This window comes from Nerophis lumbriciformis, linkage group LG01 (genome assembly GCF_033978685.3).
Source record: "Nerophis lumbriciformis linkage group LG01, RoL_Nlum_v2.1, whole genome shotgun sequence".
NCBI lineage: Eukaryota > Metazoa > Chordata > Actinopteri > Syngnathiformes > Syngnathidae > Nerophis > Nerophis lumbriciformis.
The window spans coordinates 59,461,579-59,487,338 of NC_084548.2; the positions used below are offsets into that span (position 1 = coordinate 59,461,579).

Below are 25,760 nucleotides of genomic sequence, written 5' to 3' on the forward strand. Positions count from 1 at the left end.
CCACGTGATGTAGAACAGTACTACAACATTTTCAACATACACACACATCTCAAAAGAAGTATATAAAAAATATATATATATATATATATATATATATATACCGGTATATATATTTGGTGGGCCAAACGAAACGACTCCGCAACCAATTTTTGGGATGGGCGATATGACCTAAAATCTACAACCTAGCATAACAATATCACAATATATTATTTGGTATATGATTGATAATAGAAGAAGTTCAGAACGAGTTAAAAGGCTCCCAATTTGGCTGCTGGCATATGCAGTAACATATTGTGTCATTTTTAATTGTAATATTTGTCAAAACAATTATTAATAGAGATGTCCGATAATATCGGCCTGCCGATATTATCGGCCGATAAATGCTTTAAAATGTAATATCGGAAATTATCGGTATCGTTTTTTTTTTTTATCGGTATGTTTATTTTATTTTATTTTTTTATTTTTATTAAATCAACATAAAAACAAAAGATACACTTACAATTAGTGCACCAACCCAAAAAAAACTCTCTTCCCCCATTTACACTCATTCACACTAATTCACACAAAAGGGTTGTTTCTTTCTGTTATTAAAGGGGAACATTATCACCAGACCTATGTAAGCGTCAATATATACCTTGATGTTGCAGAAAAAAGACCATATATTTTTTTTAACCGATTTCCGAACTCTAAATGAGTGAATTTTGGCGAAATAAACGCCTTTCTAATATTCGCTCTCGGAGCGATGACGTCACAATGTGACGTCGCATCGGGAAGCAATCCGCCATTTTCTCAAACACCGAGTCAAATCAGCTCTGTTATTTTCCGTTTTTTCGACTGTTTTCCGTACCTTGGAGACATCATGCCTCGTCGGTGTGTTGTCGGAGGGTGTAACAACACGAACAGGGACGGATTCAAGTTGCACCAGTGGCCCAAAGATGCGAAAGTGGCAAGAAATTGGACGTTTGTTCCGCACACTTTACCGACGAAAGCTATGCTACGACAGAGATGGCAAGAATGTGTGGATATCCTGCGACACTCAAAGCAGATGCATTTCCAACGATAAAGTCAAAGAAATCTGCCGCCAGACCCCCATTGAATCTGCCGGAGTGTGTGAGCTATTCAGGGACAAAGGAACTCGCTAGCACGGCAAGCAATGGCGGCAGTTTGTTCCCGCAGACGAGCAAGCTAAACCCCCTGGATGTCTTGGCTCACACCGTCCCGAAGATGATCAAGAGAAGAATATCGACCCTAGCTTCCCTGGCCTGCTGACATGAGGGTATGTCTCCAGAATATATTAATTGATGAAAACTGGGCTGTCTGCACTCTCAAAGTGCATGTTGTTGCCAAATGTATTTCATATGCTGTAAACCTAGTTCATAGTTGTTAGTTTCCTTTAATGCCAAACAAACACATACCAATCGTTGGTTAGAAGGCGATCGCCGAATTCGTCCTCGCTTTCTCCCGTGTCGCTGGCTGTCGTGTCGTTTTTGTCGGTTTCGCTTGCATACGGTTCAAACCGATATGGCTCAATAGCTTCAGTTTCTTCTTCAATTTTGTTTTTGCTACCTGCCTCCACACTACAACCATCCGTTTAAATACATTTGTAATCTGTTGAATCGCTTAAGCCGCTGAAATCCGAGTCTGAATCCGAGCTAATGTCGCTATAGCTTGCTGTTTTGTTTGTGTTGGCTTCACTATGTGACGTCACAGGAAAATGGACGGGTGGTTAAAAGCAGGCACTTTGAAGCTTTTTTTAGGGATATTGCGTGATGTGTAAAATTTTGAAAAAAACTTCGAAAAATATAATAAGCCACTGGGAACTGATTTTTAATGGTTTTAACAATTCTGAAATTGTGATAATGTTCCCCTTTAATATTCTGGTTCCTACATTATATATCAATATATATCAATACATTATGCAGGGATACAGTCCGTAAGCACACATGATTGTGCGTGCTGCTTGTCCACTAATAGTAATAACCTTTAACAGTTAATTTTACCCATTTTCATTCATTACTAGTTTCTATGTGTCTACTGATTTTATATTGTTTTACTTTCTTTTTTATTCAAGAAAATGTTTTTAATTTATTTATCTTATTTTATTTTATTAATTAAAAAAAAAAAGAACCTTATCTTCACCATACCTGGTTGTCCAAATTAGGCATAATAATGTGTAAATTCCATGACTGCATATATCAGTATCGGTTGATATCGGTATCGGTTGATATCGGTATCGGTAATTAAAGAGTTGGACAATATCGGAATATCAGATATCAGCAAAAAGCCATTATCGGACATCCCTAATTGTTAATATACTTGTTAATTTACTGTTAATATATGTTGTTTTCTGTTGTAACATGTAACATCTACACTTCTGTTAAAATGTAATAATCACTTATTCTTCTGTTGTATAATACTTTACATCAGTTTTGGTGATACTACACATATGGGTGTGGATCCGATACCAAGTAGTTACAAGGGCGGTATTTATTTAGCTTTTAATTTTCAAGATCATTTTGATCACAGTTATAATTAGACAAAGGATGGAAGAATAACAAAATCAATGAAATATTTTCAATTATTGGCTCTGATTTAAATTCTTTGCTTTTTGCCCTTGAAGTCTTCCTGTGTCCTGGGCCTTTTTTGCTGTGTTTGTAAACAATAACAAATATTACAAAATATTTTGTGCTAATAACAAACATCAACTTAATTACTGTTGTATCGACCATATTCAAGTTGTATACTTGGTATCGTTGCTATCAATAAACTAACAACTAATTTGATAATCGATTAATCTGTCGATTATTACTTCGATTAATCTATTAATAATCGGATAAAAGAGACAAAATACATTTCTATCCTTTCCAGTATTGTATTGGAAAAAAACCAGCATATTGGTACCATGTTCTTTCAATTTGCCAAATAAAACAAGGAAAATGTTACAAAAATGTTTTTCTTTTATAAAGTGCACCATTGTCATGCACAATAGCAATGATTTTGCTTGGGGGAATTTCAAACCTGGCTCCTACCTATTCCAACCATTCTGCAATGTTGGATGCTGAATGTCTTTTCTCTAGTGGCGTGGTCGTAAGGCAGATTGACTTCATGTTCCATTCGTCTCCAATGTAATGACATGTATTGCCAAGGTAAGCTTCAGTGGCTACACTTGTCCACACGTCAGTAGTGAGAACAAGATCGATATATTAACTGTATTAACAGTAAATTAGCAAGTATATTAATAATAATTTTAAGAAAATGATGCAATGGAAACTGGAACTGGTGTAATATGTTACTGCATATGTCAGCAACTAAATTAAGAGTGTTTGTAACCAGTTTTTAAATTGTTCTATTAGTAATTTTATATGAAATAATATATCTCAAAATACACTTTAGGCCTTATCGCCATCCCTAATGAAAAAAGTCCCCCAATCGGAATTATTTTTTTATTTTCTGAGATTTCAAGACAGTTCATACAATAACTTGTTTTTCTAAAGTACATGTAAACGTACTGAATGCATTGTGTGACTGAGCAGAGCTGGATGTTTCTAAAACATGTTTGTCTTCTTGTGTCCTGTAGACGTCAGTGAAGAACATCTTCTCCCTGAGCAACAGGGGTGGCGCTTCAGGATGGATAAGGAGGAGCCACAACCCTCCCACATTGAGGAAGAAGAGGTGCCACAGACACAGCACATTAAAAAGGAAGAGGAGTACCCACTGACCTTGTATTTCAAAGACGAAATGGAGGCACAAGAGACCCCGCACAATAAAAAAGAAAATTACCCACTGACCTCCCACTTTAAAGAGGAAGAGGAGGAGCCACTGTCCCCCCACATTAAGGAGGAAGAGGAGAAACACAGCATCAGTCAGGCGGGAGAGCATCTTGAATAGTTCGAGGAGTTCCCAGTGATTGGTGTGATTGTGAAGAGTGAAGATGATGAGGTCAAAGGTGAAAGTGAGGAGAAGAGAGAGGCGGAGCCTCCAAGCAGCAGCTCAACTCAACACATGACAACAGAAGCTGATGGAGACCACTGTGGAGGATCTCAAGCAGACAAGATCTTAGCTCCACTATCAGATAGTGACGACACAACGTCTCACTCTCCTGACACTGATGATGAAGACTCGAAAGATGATAAGACATGTCACACTGACAACACACGCTTGACATGTTCTCGCTGTGACAAAACTTTTAGTTACCGTGGTAATCTAAAAGTACACATGAGAATCCACACTGGAGAAAACCCTTTTTCTTGTTCAGTCTGCAGTAAAAGATTTGGACGGAAAAATGTGTTGAATAGACACATGAAAACACACACTGGAGAAAAGCCTTTTTCGTGTTCAGTATATGGTAAAGGTTTTGTACAAAGAGGTAATCTGAAAGTACACATGAGAAAACACACGGGAGAAAAACCTTTTTCATGTTCATAATGTGGTAAGAGTTTTATAGAAAGTGGTACGTTGAAAACACAAATGATAATACACACTAGAGAGAAACCTTTTTCATGTTCAGAGCGTGGTAAAGGTTTTACAAAGGCTGTGAGTTGGAAGTACACTTGAGAACACACACCAGAGAAAAACCATTCATGTGCTCATATTGTGGTAAAAGATTCCCCCAAAAGACAAATTTGATAAGACAAACAAGAATACACACTGGAGAAAAACCTTTTATCTGTTCAGTATGTGGTAAAGGTTTTACACAAAGGGAGTCTTTGAAAACACACACAATAATACACACTAGAGGGAAAGTGTTGAGTTGCAGTGTGTGTGGTGAACGTTTCTCTTCTAAGTACAAGTGTAAGAAACACAAGTGTGCTGGTGAGAACAGCAGCAGCAAATGAAGATGCAGGATTTCAAATAAACTGTCAAATGTCCTTTAAATTTAAACAATTTGGGTTGTGACATTGACGAGCGAACAGAATTTATTGACTGGCTCATTAACATTAACCATATTCAACTAATTAGGCTCTCCTCTCTGCTCTGATTGCAGCTGGGACTGCTGCGCGAGGCTACTGTCAACCTGACAGCCTGTAAAAAGGGGCTCATGGCAGCACCCGCTGCTCAATGACGACATAAACTGCAGCCTGATGCCTATTTTCATTTCTCCAAAACATCCCCAAATAGTGGCTATGTTTGTCGCTAGTCACTTTTGGGGAGAAAAGAGTTAAAAAGTCTGCAGATTTATCTAGAAACTCAGACAGAAAACACTGTAGTGGTTGTGGGATATAATCCCTCACTTTGTAATTCATACATCACATTTGCAGCTCAGCAGCCATTGTTTCATCAAACACATGAAATAATTGAATACATGTCACTTTTCACTCCTCTATTAGTCTGAAGTCTTTTCTTTTCACACCTTTACTCTTTTTTTCCCCCTTCATTGACATTTCTAGAAGTACATTTGAAATGTTTCCTCTTAATGCTGCTGCTGCTCCTGGTACATGTACTTTCATCTTTCCTGCATCAAGATAGCTCAGCTTCACAATGTTTGAATATTAACTGCTGATATTAATATTCTTCTATTATTTAGCATATTTCACTTTACTCTTTTCTTTTTCTTTGCTCAAATGAACTGGACGAAAGTGTCTTTGATTGTCACTGCTTAGTGCAATTATATATAATTATGTATATAATAACTTGCCATTCGTCATCTTCATTAGTAATTGATTTAGCTCTCATCTTATTTCATCCAGAGAGAATTTCACCATAAAAAGATGGCTGCACATCAACAAACTGTCAATCAACTTAAATAAAACTAAGTATATCATTTTTGTATTTTGTAAAAATGTAAAACACATATTGTTGGATAATATTGAAATAAAAAGAGTAAAGGTGATTACATTTTTGTAGTTATGAATGAAAATCTAAGCTGGAAACTACAAACCCCAAAACCAGTGAATTTGGCACGTTGTGTAAATCGTAAATAAAAACAAAATACAATGATTTGCAAATCCTTTTTAACCTATATTCAATTGAACAGACTGCAAAGACAAGATACTTAAAGGGGATCATTATCACCAGACCTATGTAAGCGTCAATATATACCTCTATGTTGCAGAAAAAAGACCATATATTTTTTTAACCGATTTCCGAACTCTAAATGGGTGAATTTTGGCGAATTAAACGCCTTTCTATTATTCGCTCTCGGAGCGATGACGTCACATTGGGAAGTAATCCGCCATTTTCTCACTTTCGTCGGTGTGTTGTCGGAGGGTGTAACAACACGAACAGGGACGGATTCAAGTTGCACCAGTGGCCCAAAGATGCGAACGTGGCAAGAAATTGGACGAAATTTGTTCAAAATACGAGGGTGTGGGGAAAGCCGACGAAATGGTCAGTCGTTTGTTCCGCACACTTTACCGACGAAAGCTATGCTACGACAGAGATGGCAAGAATGTGTGGATATCCTGCGACACTCAAAGCAGATGCATTTCCAACGATAAAGTCAAAGAAATCTGCCGCCAGACCCCCATTGAATCTGCTGGAGTGTGTGAGCAATTCAGGGACAAATGACCTCGGTAGCACGGCAAGCAATGGCGGCAGTCGCTATAGCTTGCTGTTCTATCCGCCATGTTTGTTTGTATTGGCATCACTATGTGACGTCACAGGAAAATGGACGGGTGTATATAACGATGGTTAAAATCAGGCACTTTGAAGCTTTTTTTAGGGATATTGCATGATGGGTAAAATTTTGAAAAAAACTTCAAAAAATAAAATAAGCCACTGGGAACTGATTTTTAGTGGTTTTAACCCTTCTGAAATTGTGATAATGTTCCCCTTTAAACAAATAATTATTTAGCCTCAGCCCTGTCTCAGCCACACGAAACTATCGTTTAAGGTCCCCCTCCTCGGACAATTTTTTACACGGGTAAGTCAGCCGTGTATTTCTTGGATCCTAGGCTCTTAGCTTTGTATGGACTCATTGATCGTTTACAAACTGAGTTCGGAGAGGAAGTGGCGCCAGAAAGACCGCGCCCCACACAGGAAGTGACGTCAGAAAGAACGTGCCACAGCCAGCTTCATAATAAAGCGGTTTCGTAACTCGGAGGTAAACACTGGAAATATGGAGGCGAGTCATCGAGACATGCCCGTGTTTCTCGTTCAGTCTGTACAGACGTTTGTGGAAATCACACATGAATACCTTAAGAGAAGGCGATTGCAGCTATTGGGGATACAACACTTCTCAGACGGCAAGAGAACTTTAGAATGTCGAGGTCAGCTGTGATTCTACCTACCAAAAAACTTTGTCCATTTGTCGAAGGAGAGTCAACGAGAATGCGGGCTCCCGTGGATGTGATAAAAAAGGTAGCGTGTGCTTTGTATTACCTGGCCGTCGAGGAAATACTACGGAAAACGGCGAATGCTTTTGGACTTTGATTGATTGATTGAGACTTTTATTAGTAGATTGCACAGTACAGTACATATTCCGTACAATTGATCACTAAATGGTAACCCCCGAATAAGTTTTTCAACTTGTTTAAGTCGGGGTCCACATTAATCAATTCATGGTACAAATATATACTATCATCATAATACAGTCATCACACAAGTTAATCATCAGAGTATATACATTTAATTATTTACATTATTTACAATCCGGGGGGTGGGATATGGAGGGGGTTGGGGCGGGGGGGTTAGGTTTGGTTGATATGAGCATTTCAGTCATCAACAATTATATCATCTGAGAAATGGACATTGAAACAGTGTAGGTCTGACTTGGTAGGATATGTACAGCGAGCAGTGAACATAGTGAATTCAGAAAGCATAAGAACAAGTATATACATTTGATTATTTACATTTGATTATTTACAATCCGGGGAGGTGAAATGTGGTGGGGGTAGGGTGTTAGTCTAGGGTTGTAGTTGCCTGGAGGTGTTCTTTTAGTGCGGTTTTGAAGGAGGATAAAGATGCACTGGTAAAGCAGACTGTATCAATTATTGTCCGCCATGTATGTCGCGGATTCGACGTCTATCCATCCATCCATTTTCTACCGCTTATTCCCTTTGGGGTCGCGGGGGGCGCTGGAGCCTATCTCAGCTACAATCGGGCGGAAGGCGGGGTACACCCTGGACAAGTCGCCACCTCATCGCAGGGCCAACACAGATAGACAGACAACATTCACACTCACATCCACACACTAGGGCCAATTTAGTGTTGCCAATCAACTTATCCCCAGGTGCATGTCTTTGGAAGTGGGAGGAAGCCGGAGTACCCGGAGGGAACCCACGCAGTCACGGGGAGGACATGCAAACTCCACACAGAAAGATCCCGAGCCCGGGATTGAACCCAAGACTACTCAGGACCTTCGTATTGTGAGGCAGATGCACTAACCCCTCTGCCACCGTGAAGCCCTGATTCGACGTCTAGGTCCAGAGTATATAAAGTCACCAAAAACGAATGGGCAATGAAGGTGAAGGCAAAAGAGTGAGGAGTGTCCTGACCAGATATCTAGATCCGGAGATTGATTGTTGTAAAATGTTCTTTGTCACATTGTGTACTTTCACGTGTCCAATAAAGATGTTATTAATTTATGATGGCTCAGGTGTGATTCACTACAATAGGGCCCCACAGCACACTGGATTCCAGTTAATTGAAATACCACAATACTGGATATTGTTCAGATAAGTTACATTTAAAAACTTGCACACAAAGCAACACTGGAGGTGACTGACGTGCGCATTTTTGGCGCATGTGTATTAGGTCGCGTTGCGCCGGCGGATGGAGGAGGGCAGGGGGTCTTAAACCACCATTGTATGTGTGTGGACAAGGATAAGGTTAGGTGGGATTTACCCTGGATAACCTTAGTGTAGAAGGGGCGGACTTAGATTGGTCAGATCAAGTCCAACGGTTGGTGCCAAAACCCAAAATATATGTACTCCAAAAACCAGGAGGGTTTAGTATTTTTTTAATGTTGTAAAAATAACACAACAATATCTTAATTCCTCTATATGTCCATGTGGTTACATGCTGTGATGTAGACCTTGATTATGAAAAGTCTTATTTGAAGCCTCTCAGCAACTTTTGACATTAAAAGAGAAGATGAGGTGTCCGAGTGGTTAAGGCGATGGACTGAATTGTGTTCTACACGCGTGGGTTTGAATCCCATCCTCATAGAGCTGTTGTTCTCTTTTGTTGGCTTCAACTGATGAAAGGTTATGAACGCGTATATTAAAATAACAATGTTTGACTTTGGTTACAGAGTTTCGCACTGGCATGTGTCAATGACTTTCTAGAGCTGAGCTGACATTACTTTACCTTTCTTCATGTTTCCTCAAAATGACTTCTCAGCTTTAACGGAAAAAAGTATGCTCATTTACCTATTTTTAATTATATAAGAAAAAATTAATAACACAAAATTTGGAGAATTCAGGTATGGATTCCACTACCTCTCACATGCAAAGCGATCGCTCTACCATTGGAGCCAATTCCCCCTGTCTATGACATAGACGTAGAAATTTGGGTTGAATCCCACTCTTATCTCTACTGTTTCCGAAGGTTCGTGCAAAAATACAACTTTATTTCAAGTTTTTTAACACATCAATGTCTATGGATGTTCTCATTCATCCAGGTCATTGTAATCGCAGGGCATTCAATCGATTGCAACTAGACGGATTGGTTTGTCTTAGAAAATGTTTTGCTTCTCATCCAAGTAGGTTTCACCAGTTCATGCTCATAGATTCAGTCAGACTGGTCTGATCTAGTCTTAGACTTAGGATTGTCAGATCTAGCATTTCCTTCAGTTGTAACAAAGGCACAAAAGAGCATCTGTGACCAGAAGGTTTCTAACTCCTGTTGTTTGTTGGAGGCTAAATTGCAGAGTCTTTTAGGAATTGTTGAAAGGACGGTGTTGTATGTGGGAGTTAGGTGGTATCGCAGACCACCTCCTCAGGGGTGGTTTTTCAACCGTGATGTAGATGGCTTTCCTCACAGAATTTTTGGTGACAGGGAAAAAAACCTAATAAATTAAAAGTTGGAGAATGCAGGTATCGATCCCGCTACCTCTCACATGCGAAGCAAGCGCTCTACCATTTGAGCTAAATCCCCTCCTTTCATCATTTGGCCTTCACAATTTCTGTGATGAAGACCCCGCTTACAGGATGTGGAATTTTGAAAATCTACTAGACCAAGTATGGGCAGCACGATGAAACAGGGGTTGGTGCATGTGCCTCACAATATGAAGGTCCTGAGTTCAATCCCGGGCTCGGGATCTTTCTGTGTGGAGTTTGCATGTTCTCCTCGTGACTGCATGGGTTCCCTCCGGGTATTCCGGCTTCCTCCCACCTCCAAAGACATGCACCTGGGGATAGGTTGATTGGCAACACTAAATTGGCCCTGGTGTGTGAATGTGAGTGTGAATGTTGTCTATCTATCTGTGTTGGCCCTACGATGAGGTGGCGACTTGTCCAGGGTGTACCCCGCCTTCTGCCCGAATACAGCTGAAATAGGCTCCAGCAACCCCACGCAACCTCGGACGGGACAAGTGGTAGAAAATGGATGGATGGATGGATGGATGGATGGATGGTAAGACCAAGTGGAAACACAAAAGATGAGATGAGGTGGCAGAGAATTTAAGGTGATGCTCTGCTGATGTGTTGTGTTCTACCCAAAAGCTTTTGACTCAAGCTAGTATTCTGTTTGGCTCGGTTTGGTTATTAAGTTAGTGTTTGGATTTTACATAACCTTTCATGTAAGTTATGTAAGTTTTCAATGTAGGGCTAAGGTTTTGAATTCAGGTTTTTTGCTCTGGTTATAAACATGAACTTCACTGAGATTTGTATTGGCCTCTTCTGAGTCAAGGTTTTGAAAACGTAGATCAGAGTAACAATGACAGTGGTAACAGAGTATCAGACTGTCATAGGTCAATGACTTTGTAGAGCTGAGCTGTTATGATTGTTCCCTTTTTTCATGTCCCCCTAAAATGTCTACTCAGCTTTGACATACAAAGATCTGCTCACTTACCTGTTTTTAACTTAGAGAATGCCTTGAGTTGACAGTAAAAAACAAACAATCTAATATCTGGAGAAGACAGGTATTGATTATTCTATCCCTCACACACAGAGTAAGCACTGTACCAATTGAGCTATTTCCCCCTGTTGTTAAGTCTCTTTATTGTTTTTGAGTAGGTTCGACTCCCATCCTCATCAGGACGTCAGGTTCCCTTGAGTTGGCCTCAACTGATGCAGGATTGTTAAAATGTAGATCAGAGTAACAATGTTTGACTGTGGTTACAGACTATCACACTGTCATGTGTTACTGACTTTGTAGAGCTGAGTTGGCATTACCTTACCTTTCTTCATCTGTCTCCAAATTGATCAAAATGGCTCCTCAGCTTTAACATACAAAATGTGTTAGGCAGGAAAGTACTGCTCATTTACCTATTTTTAACTTTTTTGATGTCTCTCAAAACGTTTTTTTATGTCTTTTTATTGATATACTTTCCAAATGTTCTTGTCGTAAGACAATATTTTCGGGGTAACCATCCAGGTAGACTTGACAGGTCTGCCTGTTTGGCCACGCCTATAGGAACAGCTGACAGGCAACATGTCACAGTGTTCAGGTGACCCTTCTGAAGAAGACTACAGATGACAATCCAAACATGTCAGGTAAAAATGACATCCAATCTACCGAAATAAATTAATCAAAGTTTATTTAAATAGTCCTAAATCACAAGTGTCTCAAAGGGCCGCACAAGCCACAATGACATCCTCGGCTCAGATCCCACATCAGAGCAAGAAAAAACTCAAGCCAATGGGCGTAATGAGAAACCTTGGAGGGGACCGCAGATATGGGGACCGCCCCTGGGCGACCAGTGCAAAATGTTGTCTGACTACAAGAAAATGTGAAAAGTTTTTGATGTCTTTTGTTGCCAAAAAAAATCCATAAGATAATATTTGGCTAATGCAGGTATTGATCCTGCTACCTCCCGCATGCTAAGCAGGTGCTCTACCATTTGAGCTAATTCCCCCTCTTTTGATGTACAGTGTTCTACACAAGTGGGTTAAAACGTCATCATCATCAGACGCTACTATATATTAATGTTCTGACAATACCACAATATCTTCATTCCTTACTGTGTCCATGTCTTCTCAGCGTCGACAGAAACATTTCTGCTAAGTGACCTATTTTAATTTAGAGAAAACCTTTTATTGACAGTAAAAACTAATGACACACCATTTGGAGAATGCAGGCATCGATCCCACTACCTCTCACATGCAAAGTGAGCGCTCTACCACTTGAGCTAATTCCCCCTCTGTCTCTGATACAGATTTACAGATTTGGGTTGAACCCCATTCTCATCTGGCTCTACTGTTTCTGAGATTCTCTTTATTTAAATTTGTTCAATGTATCAATGTCTATGGATGTTCTCATTCATCCAGGTCATTGTAATCTCAGGGCATTCAATCCATTACAACTGGACTGTTTGGTTTGTCTTAGAAAATGTTTTGCTTCTCATACAAGTAGGCTTCATCAGTTCATGCTCATAGACTCAGATTGGTCAGATCTAGTCTAGTGGCTGGTCCCAAAACCCCAAATTCTTATACTCCAACACAAGGAGGGTGTGCCTGGGCAAAGATGGTACTGCCCTATCGTAGTGAGAAAAACATCTGTTGAGATGCAGAAGAGCAATCCCACGTATAGTGCCAAAGACAGTCATTGAAGTGGAATTTCCCCTCGTTCGCATTGTGGTATTGTGTGGCAGAAGTATCGCTGTGGATCCACCACTATCAGCCCAACGTAAACAGAATCACCCACGTTAGCATTGCCTTTAGTTGTAACAAATGCACAAAGGAGCATCTGAGACCAGGATGTTTCTAACTCCCGTGATTTGCCGGAGGCTAAATTGCAGAGTCCTTTAGGAATGGTTAAAAGGACAGTGTTGTATGTGGATACTTGGTGGTTTCGCAGACCACCTCCTCTGTTCAGTCATCCATATCAAGGTTGACCTTGCCATTTTTCCCCTCATCCAAGTAAGCTTCATCTGTTTGTGCTCATAGACTTAGATTGGTCAGATCAAGTCCAACGGTTGGTGCCAAAACCCAAAATATATGTACTCCAAAAACCAGGAGGGTTTAGTATTTTTTTAATGTTGTAAAAAGAACACAACAATACTTTAATTCCTCTATATGTCCATGTGGTTACATGCTGTGATTTAGACCTCGATTATGAAAAGTCTTATTTGAAGCCTCTCAGCTACTTTCGACATCAAAAGAGAAGATGAGGTGGCCGAGTGGTTAAGGCGATGGACTGCTAATCCATTGTGTTCTACACGCATGGGTTCGAATCCCATCCTCATCGAGCTATTGTTCTCTTTGGTTGGCTTCAACTGACGAAAGGTTGTGAACGCGTATATTAAAATAACGATGTTTGACTTTGGTTACAGAGTATCGCACTGCCATGTGTCAACGACTTTCTAGACCTGAGCTGACATTATTTTACCTTTCTTCATGTTTCTTCAAAATGACTTCTCAGCTCTGCGATGAGGAGGTGACTTGTCCAGGGTGTACCCCGCCTTCCGCCCAATTGTAGCTGAGATAGGCTCCAGTGCCCCCCGCCACCCAAAAGGGAATAAGCGGTAGAATATGGATGGATGGATGGATGGACTTCTCAGCTTTAACGGAAAAAGTATGCTCATTTACCTATTTTTACTTATGTAAGAAAGACATAATAACACACAATTTAAAAAATTCAGGTATGGATTCCACTACCTCTCACATGCAAAGCGATCGCTCTACCATTGGAGCCAATTCCCCCTGTCTATGACATAGACGTACAAATTTGGGTGGAATCCCACTCTCATCTCTACTGTTTCCGAAGGTTCGTGCAATGATACAACTTTATTTCAAGTTTTTTAACACATCAATGTCTATGGATGTTCTCATTCATCCAGGTCATTGTAATTTCAGGGCATTCAATCGATTGCAAGTAGACTGATTGGTTTGTCTTAGAAGATGTTTTGCTTCTCATCCAAGTAGGTTTCACCAGTTCATGCTCATAGATTCAGTCAGACTGGTCAGATCTAGTCTTAGACTTAGAATTGTCAGATCTAGCATTTCCTTCAGTTGTAACAAAGGCACACAAGAGCATCTGTGACCAGAAGGTTTCTAACTCCTGTTGTTTGTTGGAGGTTAAATTGCAGAGTCTTTCAGGAATTGTTGAAAGGACAGTGTTGTATGTGGGAGTTAGGTGGTATCACAGACCACTTCCTCAGAGGTGGTTTTTCATCCTTGATTTAGATGTCTTTCCTCACTGAATTTTTGTTGACAGCGAAAAAAAACTAATAACATAAAAGTTGGAGAATGCAGGTATCCATCCCTGTACCTCTCGCATGCGAAACAAGCGCTCTACCATTTGAGCTAATTCCCCTCCTTTCATGGATTGGCCTTCACAATTTCTGTGATGCACAACCCGCTTACAGGATGTGGAATTTTGAAAATCTACTAGACCAAGTATGGGCAGCACGGTGAAACAGGGGTTGGTGCATGTGCCTCACAATATGAAGGTCCTGAGTTCAATCCCGGGCTCGGGATCTTTCTGTGTGGAGTTTGCATGTTCTCCCTGTGACTGCGTGGGTTCCCTCCGGGTATTCCGGCTTCCTCCCACCTCCAAAGACATGCATCTGGGGATAGGTTGATTGGCAACACTAAATTGGCCCTAGTGTGTGAATGTGAGTGTGAATGTTGTCTATCTATCTGTGTTGGCCCTGCGATGAGGTGGCGACTTGTCCATGGTGTACCCCGCTTTCTGCCCGAATACAGCTGAAATAGGCTACAGCACCCCCGCGACCCCGGAAGGGACAAGTGGTAGAAAATGGATGGATGGATGGATGGTAAGACCAAGTGGAAACACAAATGATGAGATGAGGTGGCAGAGAGTTTAAGGTGATGCTCTGCTGATGTGTTGTGTTCTACCCAACTGCTTTTGACTCAAGTTAGTATTCTGTTTGGCTAGGTTTGGTTATTAAGCTAGTGTTTGGATTTTACATAACCTTTCATGTAAGTTATGTAAGTTTTCAATGTAGGGGTAAGGTTTTGAATTCAGGTTTTTTGCTTTGGTTATAAACATGAACGTCAGTTATATTTTTATTGGCCTCTTCTGAATCAAGGTTGTGAAAACGTAGATCAGAGTAACAATGGCAGTGGTAACAGAGTATCAGACTGTCATAGGTCAATGACTTTGTAGAGCTGAGCAGTTATGATTGTACCTTTTTTTCATGTCCCCCTAAAATGTCTACTCAGCTTTGACCAACAAAGATCTGCTCATTTACCTGTTTTTAACTTAGAGGATGCCTTGAGTTGACAGTATAAAACTAATAATCTAATATTTGGAGAAGACAGGTATTGATTCTACTATCCCTCACACACAGAGCAAGCACTGTACCAATTGAGCTAATTCCCCCTGTTGTTAAGTGTTTTTGTTATTTTTGAGTAGGTTCAACTCCCATCCTCATCAAGACATCAGGTTCCCTTGAGTTGGCCTCAACTGATGCAAGATTGTAAGAATGTAGATTAGAGTAACAACGTTTGACTGTGGTTACAGACTATCACACTGTCATGTGTTAATGACTTTGTAGAGCTGACCTGGCATTACTTTACCTTTCTTCATCTGTCTCCAAATTGATCAAAATGGCTCCTCAGCTTTAACATACAAAATGTGTGAGGCAGGAAAGTACTGCTCATTTACCTATTTGTAACGTTTTTGATGTCTCTCAAAACGTTTTTTTATGTCTTCTTATTGATATACTTTCCAAATGTTCTTGTCGTTAGACAATATTTTCGGGGGAACCATCCAGGTAGACTTGACAGGTCTGCCTGTTTGGCCACGCTTAAAAGAACAGCTGACAGGCAACATGTCACAGTGGTCAGGTGACCCTTCTGAAGAAGACTGCAGATGACAATCCAAACATATCAGGTAAAAATGACATCCAATTGACGGAAATAAATCAATCAAAGTTTATTTAAATAGTCCTTAATCACAAGTGTCTCAAAGGGCTGCACAAGCCACAATGACATCCTCGGCTCAGATTCCACATCAGAGCAAGAAAAAACTCAAGCCAATGGGCGTAATGAGAAACCTTGGAGGGGACAGCCCCCGGGGGACCGGTGCGAAATGTTGTCTGACTACAAGAAAATGTGAAACGTTTTTGATGTCTTTTGTGGCTAAAAAAAATCCATAAGATCATATTTGGAGAATGCAGGTATTGATCCTGCTACCTCCCGCATGCTAAGCAGGTGCTCTACCATTTGAGCTAATTCCCCCTCTTTGGATGCTCGTTGTTCTACACAAGTGGGTTAAAATCTCATCATTATCAGACTCTACTATTTATTGATGTTCTGACAATACCTTCATTCCTTTCTGTGTCCATGTCTTCTCAGCGTTGACTGAAACATTTCTGTTAAGTGAACTATTTTAATTTAGAGGAAACCTCTTATTGACAGTAAAAACTAATAACACAACATTTGGCGAATGCAGGCATCTATCCCACTACCTCTCACATGCAAAGCGAGCGCTCTACCACTTGAGCTAATTCCCCCTCTGTCTCAGACACAGATGTACAAATTTGGGTTGAATCCCATTCTCATCTGGCTCTACTGTTTCTGAAGGTTCTCTTTATTTAAATTTGTTCAATACATCAATGTCTATGGATGTTCTCATTCATCCAGGTCATTTTAATCTCAGGGCATTCAATCCATTACAACTGGACTGTTTGGTTTGTCTTAGAAATTGTTTTGCTTCTCATACAAGTAGGCTTCATCAGTTCATGCTCATAGACTCAGATTGGTGAGATCTTGTCTAGTGGCTGACCCCAAAACCCCAAATTCTTATACTCCAACACAAGGAGGGTGTGCCTGGGCAAAGATGGTACTGCCCTATCGTAGTGAGAAAAACATCTGTTGAGATGCAGAAGAGCAATCCCACGTATAGTGCCAAAGACAGTCATTGAAGTGGAATTTCCCCTCGTTCGCATTGTGGTATTGTGTGGCAGAAGTATCGCTGTGGATCCACCACTATCAGCCCAACATAAACAGAATCACCCACGTTAGCATTTCCTTTAGTTTTTACAAATGCACAAAGGAGCATCTAAGACCAGGATGTTTCTTACTCCCGTTATTTGCTGGAGGCTAAATTGCAGAGTCCTTTAGGAATGGTAAAAAGGACAGTGTTGTATGTGGATACTCGGTGATTTCGCAGACCACCTCCTCTGTTTAGTCATCCGTGTCAAAGTTGACCTTACCGTTTTGCCCCTCATCCAATTAAGCTACATCAGTTTGTGCTCATAGACTTAGATTGGTCAGCTCAAGTCCAACTGTTGGTGCCAAAACCCAAAATATATGTACTCCAAAAACCAGGAGGGTTTAGTATTTTTTTAATGTTGTAAAAATAACACAACAATATCTTAATTTCTCTATATGTCCATGTGGTTATATGCTGTAATGTAGACCTTGATCATGAAAAGTCTTATTTGAAGCCTCTCAGCAACTTTTGCCATTAATAGTGAAGATGAGGTGGCGAGTGGTTAAGGCGATGGACTGCTAATCCATTGTGTTCTACACGCGTGGGTTCGAATCCCATCCTCATCGAGCTGTTGTTCTCTTTGGTTGGCTTCAACTGACGAAAGGTTGTGAACTCTATATTAAAATACCAATGTTTGACTTTGGTTACAGAGTATCGCACTGCCATGTGTCAACGACTTTCTAGAGCTGAGCTGAAATTACTTTACCTTTGTTCATGTTTCCTCAAAATGACTTCTCAGCTTTAACGTAAAAAAGTATGCTCATTTACCTATTTTTACTTATATGAGAACAGATTAATAACACAAAATTTGGAGACTTCGGGTATGGATTCCACTACCTCTCACATGCAAAGCGAGCGCTCTACCACTTGAGCTAATTCCCCCTCTGTCTCTGACACAGACGTACAGATTTGGGTTGAATCCCATTCTCATCTGGCTCTACTGTTTCTGAAGGTTCTCTGTATTTAAATTTGTTCAATACATCAATGTCTATGGATGTTCTCATTCATCCAGGTCATTGTAATCTCAGGGCATTCAATCCATTACAACTGGACTGTTTGGTTTGTCTTAGAAATTGTTTTGCTTCTCATACAAGTAGGCTTCATCAGTTCATGCTCATAGACTCAGATTGGTCAGATCTAGTCTAGTGGCTGGCCCCAAAACCCCAAATTCTTATACTCCAACACAAGGAGGGTGTGCCTGGGCAAAGATGGTACTGCCCTATTGTAGTGAGAAAAACATTTGTTGAGATGCAGAAGAGCAATCCCACTGTTAGTGCCAAAGACAGTCATTGAAGTGGAATTTCCTCTCGTTCGCAATGTGGTATTGTGTGGCAGAAGTATCGCTGTGGATCCACCACTATCAGCCCAACATAAACAGAATGACCCACGCTAGCATTTCCTTTAGTTGTAACAAATGCACAAAGGAGCATCTGAGACCAGGATGTTTCTAACTCCCGTTATTTGCTGGAGGCTAAATTGCAGAGTCCTTTAGGCATGGTTAAAACGGACAGTGTTGTATGTGGATAGTCGGTGGTTTCACAGACCACCTCCTCTGTTCAGTCATCCATGTCAAAGTCGACCTTCCCGTTTTGCCCCTCATCCAAGTAAGCTTCATCAGTTTGTGCTCAGAGACTTAGATTGGTCAGATCAAGTCCAACGGTTGGTGCCAAAACCCAAAATATATGTACTCCAAAAACCAGGAGGGTTTAGTATTTTTTTAAAGTTGTAAAAATAACACAACGATATCTTAATTCCTCTATATGTCCATGTGGTTACATGCTGAGATGTAGACCTTGATCATGAAAAGTCTTATTTGAAGCCTCTCAGCAACTTTTGCCATTAATAGAGAAGATGAGGTGGCCGAGTGGTTAAGGCGATGGACTGCTAATCCATTGTGTTCTACACGCGTGGGTTCGAATCCCATCCTCATCGAGCTGTTGTTGGCTTCAACTGACGAAAGGTTGTGAGCTCGTATATTAAAATAACAATGTTTGTCTTTGGTTACAGTTTGTCAACGACTTTCTAGAGCTGAGCTGACATTACTTTACCTTTCTTCATGTTTCCTCAAAATGACTTCTCAGCTCTGCGATGAGGCGGCGACTTGTCCAGGGTGTACCCCGCCTTCCGCCCAATTGTAGCTGAGATAGGCTCCAGAGCCCCCCGTGACCCCGAAGGGAATGAGCGGTAGAAAATGGATGGATGGATGGATGGACTTCTCAGCTTTAACGGAAAAAAATATTCTCATTTACCTATTTTTACTTATATAAGAAAAAAATAATAACACAAAATTTGGAAAATTCAGGTATGGATTCCACTACCTCCCACATGTAAAGCGATCACTCTACCATTGGAACCAATTCCCCCTGTCTATGACATCGACGTAGACATTTGGGTTGAATCCCACTCTCATCTCTACTGTTTCCGAAGGTTCCTGCAATAATACAACTTTATTTCAATTTTCTAAAACATCAATGTCTATGGATGTTCTCATTCATCCAGGTCATTCAATCGATTGCAACTAGACTGATTGGTTTGTCTTAGAAGATGTTTTGTTTCTCACCCAAGTCGGTTTCACCAGTTCATGCTCATAGATTCAGTCAGACTGGTCAGATCTAGTCTTGAACTTAGAATTGTCAGATCTAACATTTCCTTCAGTTGTATCAAAAGCACAAAAGAGCATCTGTGACCAGAAGGTTTCTAACTCCTGTTGTTTGTTGGAGGCTAAATTGCAGAGTCTTTTAGGAATTGTTAAAAGGACAATGTTGTATGTGGGAGTTAGGTGGTATCATAGACCACCTCCTCAGGGGTGGTTTTTCAACCTTGTTGTAGATGGCTTTCCTCACTATATTTTTGGTGACAGGGAAAAAAAACTAACAACATAAAATTTGGAGAATGCAAGTATCGATCCCAATACCTCTCGCATGCGAAGCAAGCGCTCTACCATTTGAGCTAATTCGCCTCCTTTCATGGTTTGGCCTTCACAATTTCTGTGATGAAGACCCTGCTAACGGGATGTGGAATTTTGAAAATCTACTAGACCAAGTATGGGCAGCACGGTGAGACAAGGGTTAGTCCATGTGCCTCACAATATGAATGTCCTGAGTTCAATCCCGGGCTCGGGATCTTTCTGTGTGGAGTTTGCATGTTCTCCTCGTGACTGCGTGGGTTCCCTCTGGGTATTCCGGCTTCCTCCCACCTCCAAAGACATGTACCTGGGAATAGGTTGATTGGCAACACTAAATTGGCCCTATTGTGTGAATGTGAGTGTGAATGTTGTCTATCTATCTGTGTTGGCCCTACGATGAGGTGGCGACTTGTCCAGGGTGTACCGCGCCTTCTGCCCGAATACAGCTGAAATAGGCTCCAGCACCCCCACGCAACCTCGGACGGGACAAGTGGTAGAAAATGGATGGATGGATGGATGGATGGTAAGACCAAGTGGAAACACAAATGATGAGATGAGGTGGCAGAGAGTTTAAGGTGATGCTCTGCTGATGTGTTGTGTTCTACCCAAATGCTTTTGACTCAAGCTAGTATTTTGTTGGGCTAGGTTTGGTTATTAAGCGAGTGTTTGGATTTTACATAACCTTTCATGTAAGTTATGTAAGTTTTTAATGTAGGGTTAAGGTTTTGAATTCAGGTTTTTTGCTCTGGTTATAAACATGAACGTCAGTTAGATTTTTAATGGCCTCTTCTGAGTCAAGGTTGTGAAAACGTAGATCAGAGTAACAATGACAGTGGTAACAGAGTATCAGACTGTCATAGGTCAATGACTTTGTAGAGCTGAGCTGTTATGATTGTACCTTTTTTTCATGTTCCCCTAAAATGTCTACTCAGCTTTGACATACAAAGATCTGCTCACTTACCTGTTTTTAACTTAGAGGATGCCTTGAGTTGACAGGAAAAAACTAATAATATAATATCTGGAGAAGAAAGGTAATATTTGTACTATCCCTCACACACAGAGCAAGCACTGTACCAATTGAGCTAATTCCCCCTGTTGTAAAGTCTCTTTGTTATTTTTGAATAGGTTCAACTCCCATCCTCATCAGGACGTCAGGTTCCCTTGAGTTGGCCTCAACTGATGCAAGATTGTAAAAATGTAGATCAGAGTAACAATGTTTGACTGTGGTTACAGACTATCAGACTGTCATGTGTTAATGACTTTGTAGAGCTGAGCTGGCATTACCTTACCTTTCTTCATCCGTCTCCAAATTGATCAAAATGGCTCCTCAGCTTTAACATACAAAATGTGTTAGGCAGGAAAGTACTGCTCATTTACCTATTTTTAACTTTTTTTATGTCTCTCAAAACGTTTTTTTATGTCTTCTTATTGATATACTTTCCAAATGTTCTTGTCGTAGGACAATATTTTCGGGGGAACCATCCAGGTAGACTTGACAGGTCTGCCTGTTTGGCCACGCCTATAAGAACAGCTGACAGGCAACATGTCACAGTGGTCAGGTGACCCTTCTGAAGAAGACTACAGATGACAATCCAAACATGTCAGGTAAAAATGACATCCAATATACCGAAATAAATCAATCAAAGTTTATTTAAATAGTCCTTAATCACAAGTGTCTCAAAGGGCTGCATAAGCCACAAAGACATCCTCGGCTCAGATCCCACATCAGAGCAAGAAAAAACCAAAGCCAATGGGCGTAATGACAAACCTTGGAGGGGACCGCAGATATGGGGACCGCCCCTGGGCGACCAGTGCAAAACGTTGTCGGACTACAAGAAAATGTGAAAAGTTAAGATATTATTTGGAGAATGCAGGTATTGATCCTGCTACCTCCCACATGCTAAGCAGGTGCTCTACCATTTCAGCTAATTCCCCCTCTTTTGGTGCTCAGAGTTCTACACTAGTGGGTTAAAACTTCATCATCATCACACTCTACTATTTATTAATGTTCTGACAATACCACAATATCTTCAATCCTTTCTGTGTCCATGTCTTCTCAGCGTTAACAGAAACATGTCTGCTAAGTGACTTATTTTAATTTAGAGGAAACCTTTTATTGACAGTAAAAACTAATAACACAACATTTGGAGAATGCAGGCATCGATCCCACTACCTCTCACATGCAAAGCGAGCGCTCTACCACTTGAGCTTTTTTTAATGTTGTAAAAATAACACAACAATATCTTAATTCCTCTATATGTCCATGTGGTTACATGCTGTGATGTAGACCTTCATTATGAAAAGTCTTATTTGAAGCCTCTCAGCAACTTTTGACATTAATAGAGAAGATGAGGTGGCCGAGTGGTTAAGGCGATGGACTGCTAATCCATTGTGTTCTACACGCGTGGTTTTGAATCCCATCCTCACCGAGCTGTTGTTTCCTTTGGTTGGCTTCAACTGATGAAAGGTTGTGAACGCGTATATTAAAATAACAAAGTTTGACTTTGGTTACAGTGTATCACACTGGCATGAGTCAACGACTTTCTAGAGCTGAGCTGACATTACTTTACCTTTGTTCATGTTTCCTCAAAATGACTTCTCAGCTTTAACGGAAAAAAGTATGCTCATTTACCTATTTTTACTTATATAAGAAAAAAATAATAACACAAAATTTGGAGAATTCAGGTATGGATTCCACTACCGCTTACATGCAAAGCGATCGCTCTACCATTGGAGCCAACTCCCCCTGTCTGTGACATTGACGTAGAAAAATGGGTTGAATCCCACTCTCATCTCTACTGTTTCCAAAGGTTCGTGCAATAATACAACTTTATTTCAAGTTTTTTAACACATCAATGTCTATGGATGTTCTCATTCATCCAGGTCATTGTAATCTCAGGGCATTCAATCGATTGCAACTAGACTGATTGGTTTGTCTTAGAAAATGTTGTGCTTCTCATCCAAGTAGGTTTCACCAGTTCATGCTCATAGATTCAGTCAGACTGGTCAGATCTAGTCTTAGACTTAGAATTGTCAGATTTAGCATTTCCCTCAGTTGTAACAAAGGCACAAAAGAGCATCTGTGACCAGAAGGTTTCTAACTCCTGTTGTTTGTTGGAGGCTAAATTGCAGAGTCTTTTAGGAATTGTTGAAAGGATAGTGTTGTATGTGGGAGTTAGGTGGTATCGCAGACCACCTCCTCAGGGGTGGTTTTTCAACATTGATGTAGATGGCTTTCCTCACTGAATTTTTGGTGTCAGGGAAAAAAACGGAACAACATAAAAGTTGGATAATGCAAGTATCGATCCCGCTACCTCTCGCATGCGAAGCAAGCACTCTACCATTTGAGCTAATTCCCCTACTTTCATTGATTGGCTTTCACAATTTCTGTGATTAAGACCCCGCTTACAGGATGTGGAATTTTGAAAATCTACTAAACCAAGTATGGGGAGCACGGTGAAACAGGGGTTAGTGCATGTGCCTCACAATATGAAGGTGCTGAGTAAAATCCCGGGCTCGGGATATTTCTGTATGGAGTTTGCATGTTCTCCCCGTGACTGCGTGGGTTCCCTCCGGGTAATCCAGCTTCCTCCCACCTCCAAAGACATGCACCTGGGGATAGGTTGATTGGCAACACTAAATTGGCCCTAGTAGGTGAATATGAGTGTGAATGTTGTCTATCTATCTGTGTTGGCCCTGCGATGAGGTGGCGACTTGTCCAGGGTGTACACCGCCTTCTGCCCGAATACAGCTGAAATAGGCTCCAGCAAGCGGACGGGACAAGCGGTAGAAAATGGATGGATGGATATATGGTAAGACCAAGTGGAAACACAAACAATGAGATGAGGTGGCAGAGAGTTTAAGGTGATGCTCTGCTGATGTGTTGTGTTCTACCCAAATGCTTTTGACTCAAGCTAGTATTCTGTTTGGCTAGGTTTCGTTATTAAGCTAGTGTTTGGATTTTACCTAACCTTTCATGTAAGTTATGTACGTTTTCAATGAAGGGCTAAGGTTTTGAATTCAGGTTTTTTGCTTTGGTTATAAACATGAAAGTCAGTTAGATTTTAATTGGCCTCTTCTGAGTCAAGGTTGTGAAAACGTAGATCAGAGTAACAATGACAGTGGTAACAGAGTATCAGACTGTCATAGGTCAATGACTTTGTCGAGCTGAGCTGTTATGATTGTTCCTTTTTTTCATGTCCCCCTAAAATGTCTACTCAGCTTTGACATTCAAAGATCTGCTCACTTACCTGTTTTTAACTTAGAGAATGCCTTGAGTTGACAGTAAAAAACTGATAATCTAATATCTGGAGAAGACAGGTATTGATTCTTCTATCCCTCACACACAGAGGAAGCACTGTACCAATTGAGCTAATTCCCCCTGTTCTTAAGTTTCTTTGTTATTTTTGAGTAGGTTCGACTCCCATCCTCATCAAGACATCAGGTTCCCTTGAGTTGGCCTCAACTGATGCAAGATTGTAAGAATGTAGATTAGAGTAACAATGTTTGACTGTGGTTACAGACTATCACACTGTCATGTGTTACTGACTTTGTAGAGCTGAGTTGGCATTACCTTACCTTTCTTCATCTGTCTCCAAATTGATCAAAATGGCTCCTCAGCTTTAACATACAAAATGTGTTTGGCAGGAAAGTACTGCTCATTTACCTATTTTTAACTTTTTTGATGTCTCTCAAAACGTTTTTTATGTCTTCTTATTGATATACTTTCCAAATGTTCTAGTCGTAAGACAATATTTTTGGGGGAACCATCCAGGTAGACTTGACAGGTCTGCCTGTTTGGCCACGCCTATAAGAACAGCTGACAGGCAACATGTCACAGTGGTCAGGTGACCCTTCTGAAGAAGACTGCAGATGAAAATCCAAACATATCAGGTAAAAATGACATCCAATATACCGAAATAAATCAATCAAAGTTTATTTAAATAGTCCTTAATCACAAGTGTCTCAAAGGGCTGCACAAGCCACAATGAAATATTTGGGTCAGATCCCACATCAGAGCAAGAAAAAACTCAAGCCAATGGGCGTAATGAGAAACCTTGGAGGGGACTGCAGATATGGGGACCGCCCCTGGTCGACCAGTGCAAAATGTTGTCTGACTACAAGAAAATGTGAAAAGTTTTTGATGTCTTTTGTTGCCAAAAAAAATCCATAAGATAATATTTGGAGAATGCAGGTATTGATCCTGCTATCTCCCGCATGCTAAGCAGGTGCTCTACCATTTGAGCTAATTCCCCCTCTTTTGATGCTCAGTGTTCTACACTAGTGGGTTAAAATGTCATCATTTTCAGACTCTACTATTTATTAATATTCTGACAATACCTTCATTCCTTTCTGTGTCCATGTCTTCTCAGCGTTAACAGAAACATTTCTGCTAAGTGACCTATGTTAATGTAGTTTAAACCTTTTATTGACAGTAAAAACTAATAACACAACATTTGGAGAATGCAGGCATTGATCCCACTACCTCTCACATGCAAAGCGAGCGCTCTACCACTTGAGCTAATTCCCCCTCTGTCTATGACACAGATGTACAAATTTGGGTTGAATTCCATTCTCATCTGGCTCTACCGTATCTGAAGGTTCTCTTTATTTAAATTTGTTCAATACATCAATGTCTATGGATGTTCTCATTCATCCAGGTCATTGTAATCTCAGGGCATTCAATCCATTACAACTGGACTGTTTGGTTTGTCTTAGAAAATGTTTTGCTTCTCATACAAGTAGGCTTCATCAGTTCATGCTCATAGACTCAGATTGGTCAGATCTAGTCTAGTGGCTGGCCTCAAAACCCCACATTCTTATACTCCAACACAAGGAGGGTGTTTCT

At 40.5% G+C, this 25,760-nt stretch overlaps 4 non-coding genes across 4 annotated transcripts; all 4 read left to right on the forward strand.

The window, feature by feature from the left end:
- The first annotated feature begins 13,208 nt into the window (after positions 1 to 13,208).
- trnas-gcu (transfer RNA serine (anticodon GCU)) lies at positions 13,209 to 13,290 on the forward strand. Its single transcript has one exon. It is a non-coding gene; the product is annotated as a tRNA-Ser (tRNA).
- A 4,202-nt stretch (positions 13,291 to 17,492) lies between these two features.
- On the forward strand, positions 17,493 to 17,573 carry trnas-gcu (transfer RNA serine (anticodon GCU)). Its single transcript has one exon. It is a non-coding gene; the product is annotated as a tRNA-Ser (tRNA).
- Positions 17,574 to 18,857: 1,284 nt separating this feature from the next.
- trnas-gcu (transfer RNA serine (anticodon GCU)) lies at positions 18,858 to 18,939 on the forward strand. Its single transcript has one exon. It is a non-coding gene; the product is annotated as a tRNA-Ser (tRNA).
- A 3,320-nt stretch (positions 18,940 to 22,259) lies between these two features.
- trnas-gcu (transfer RNA serine (anticodon GCU)) lies at positions 22,260 to 22,341 on the forward strand. The gene has a single exon. It is a non-coding gene; the product is annotated as a tRNA-Ser (tRNA).
- The last annotated feature ends 3,419 nt before the right edge of the window (positions 22,342 to 25,760 follow it).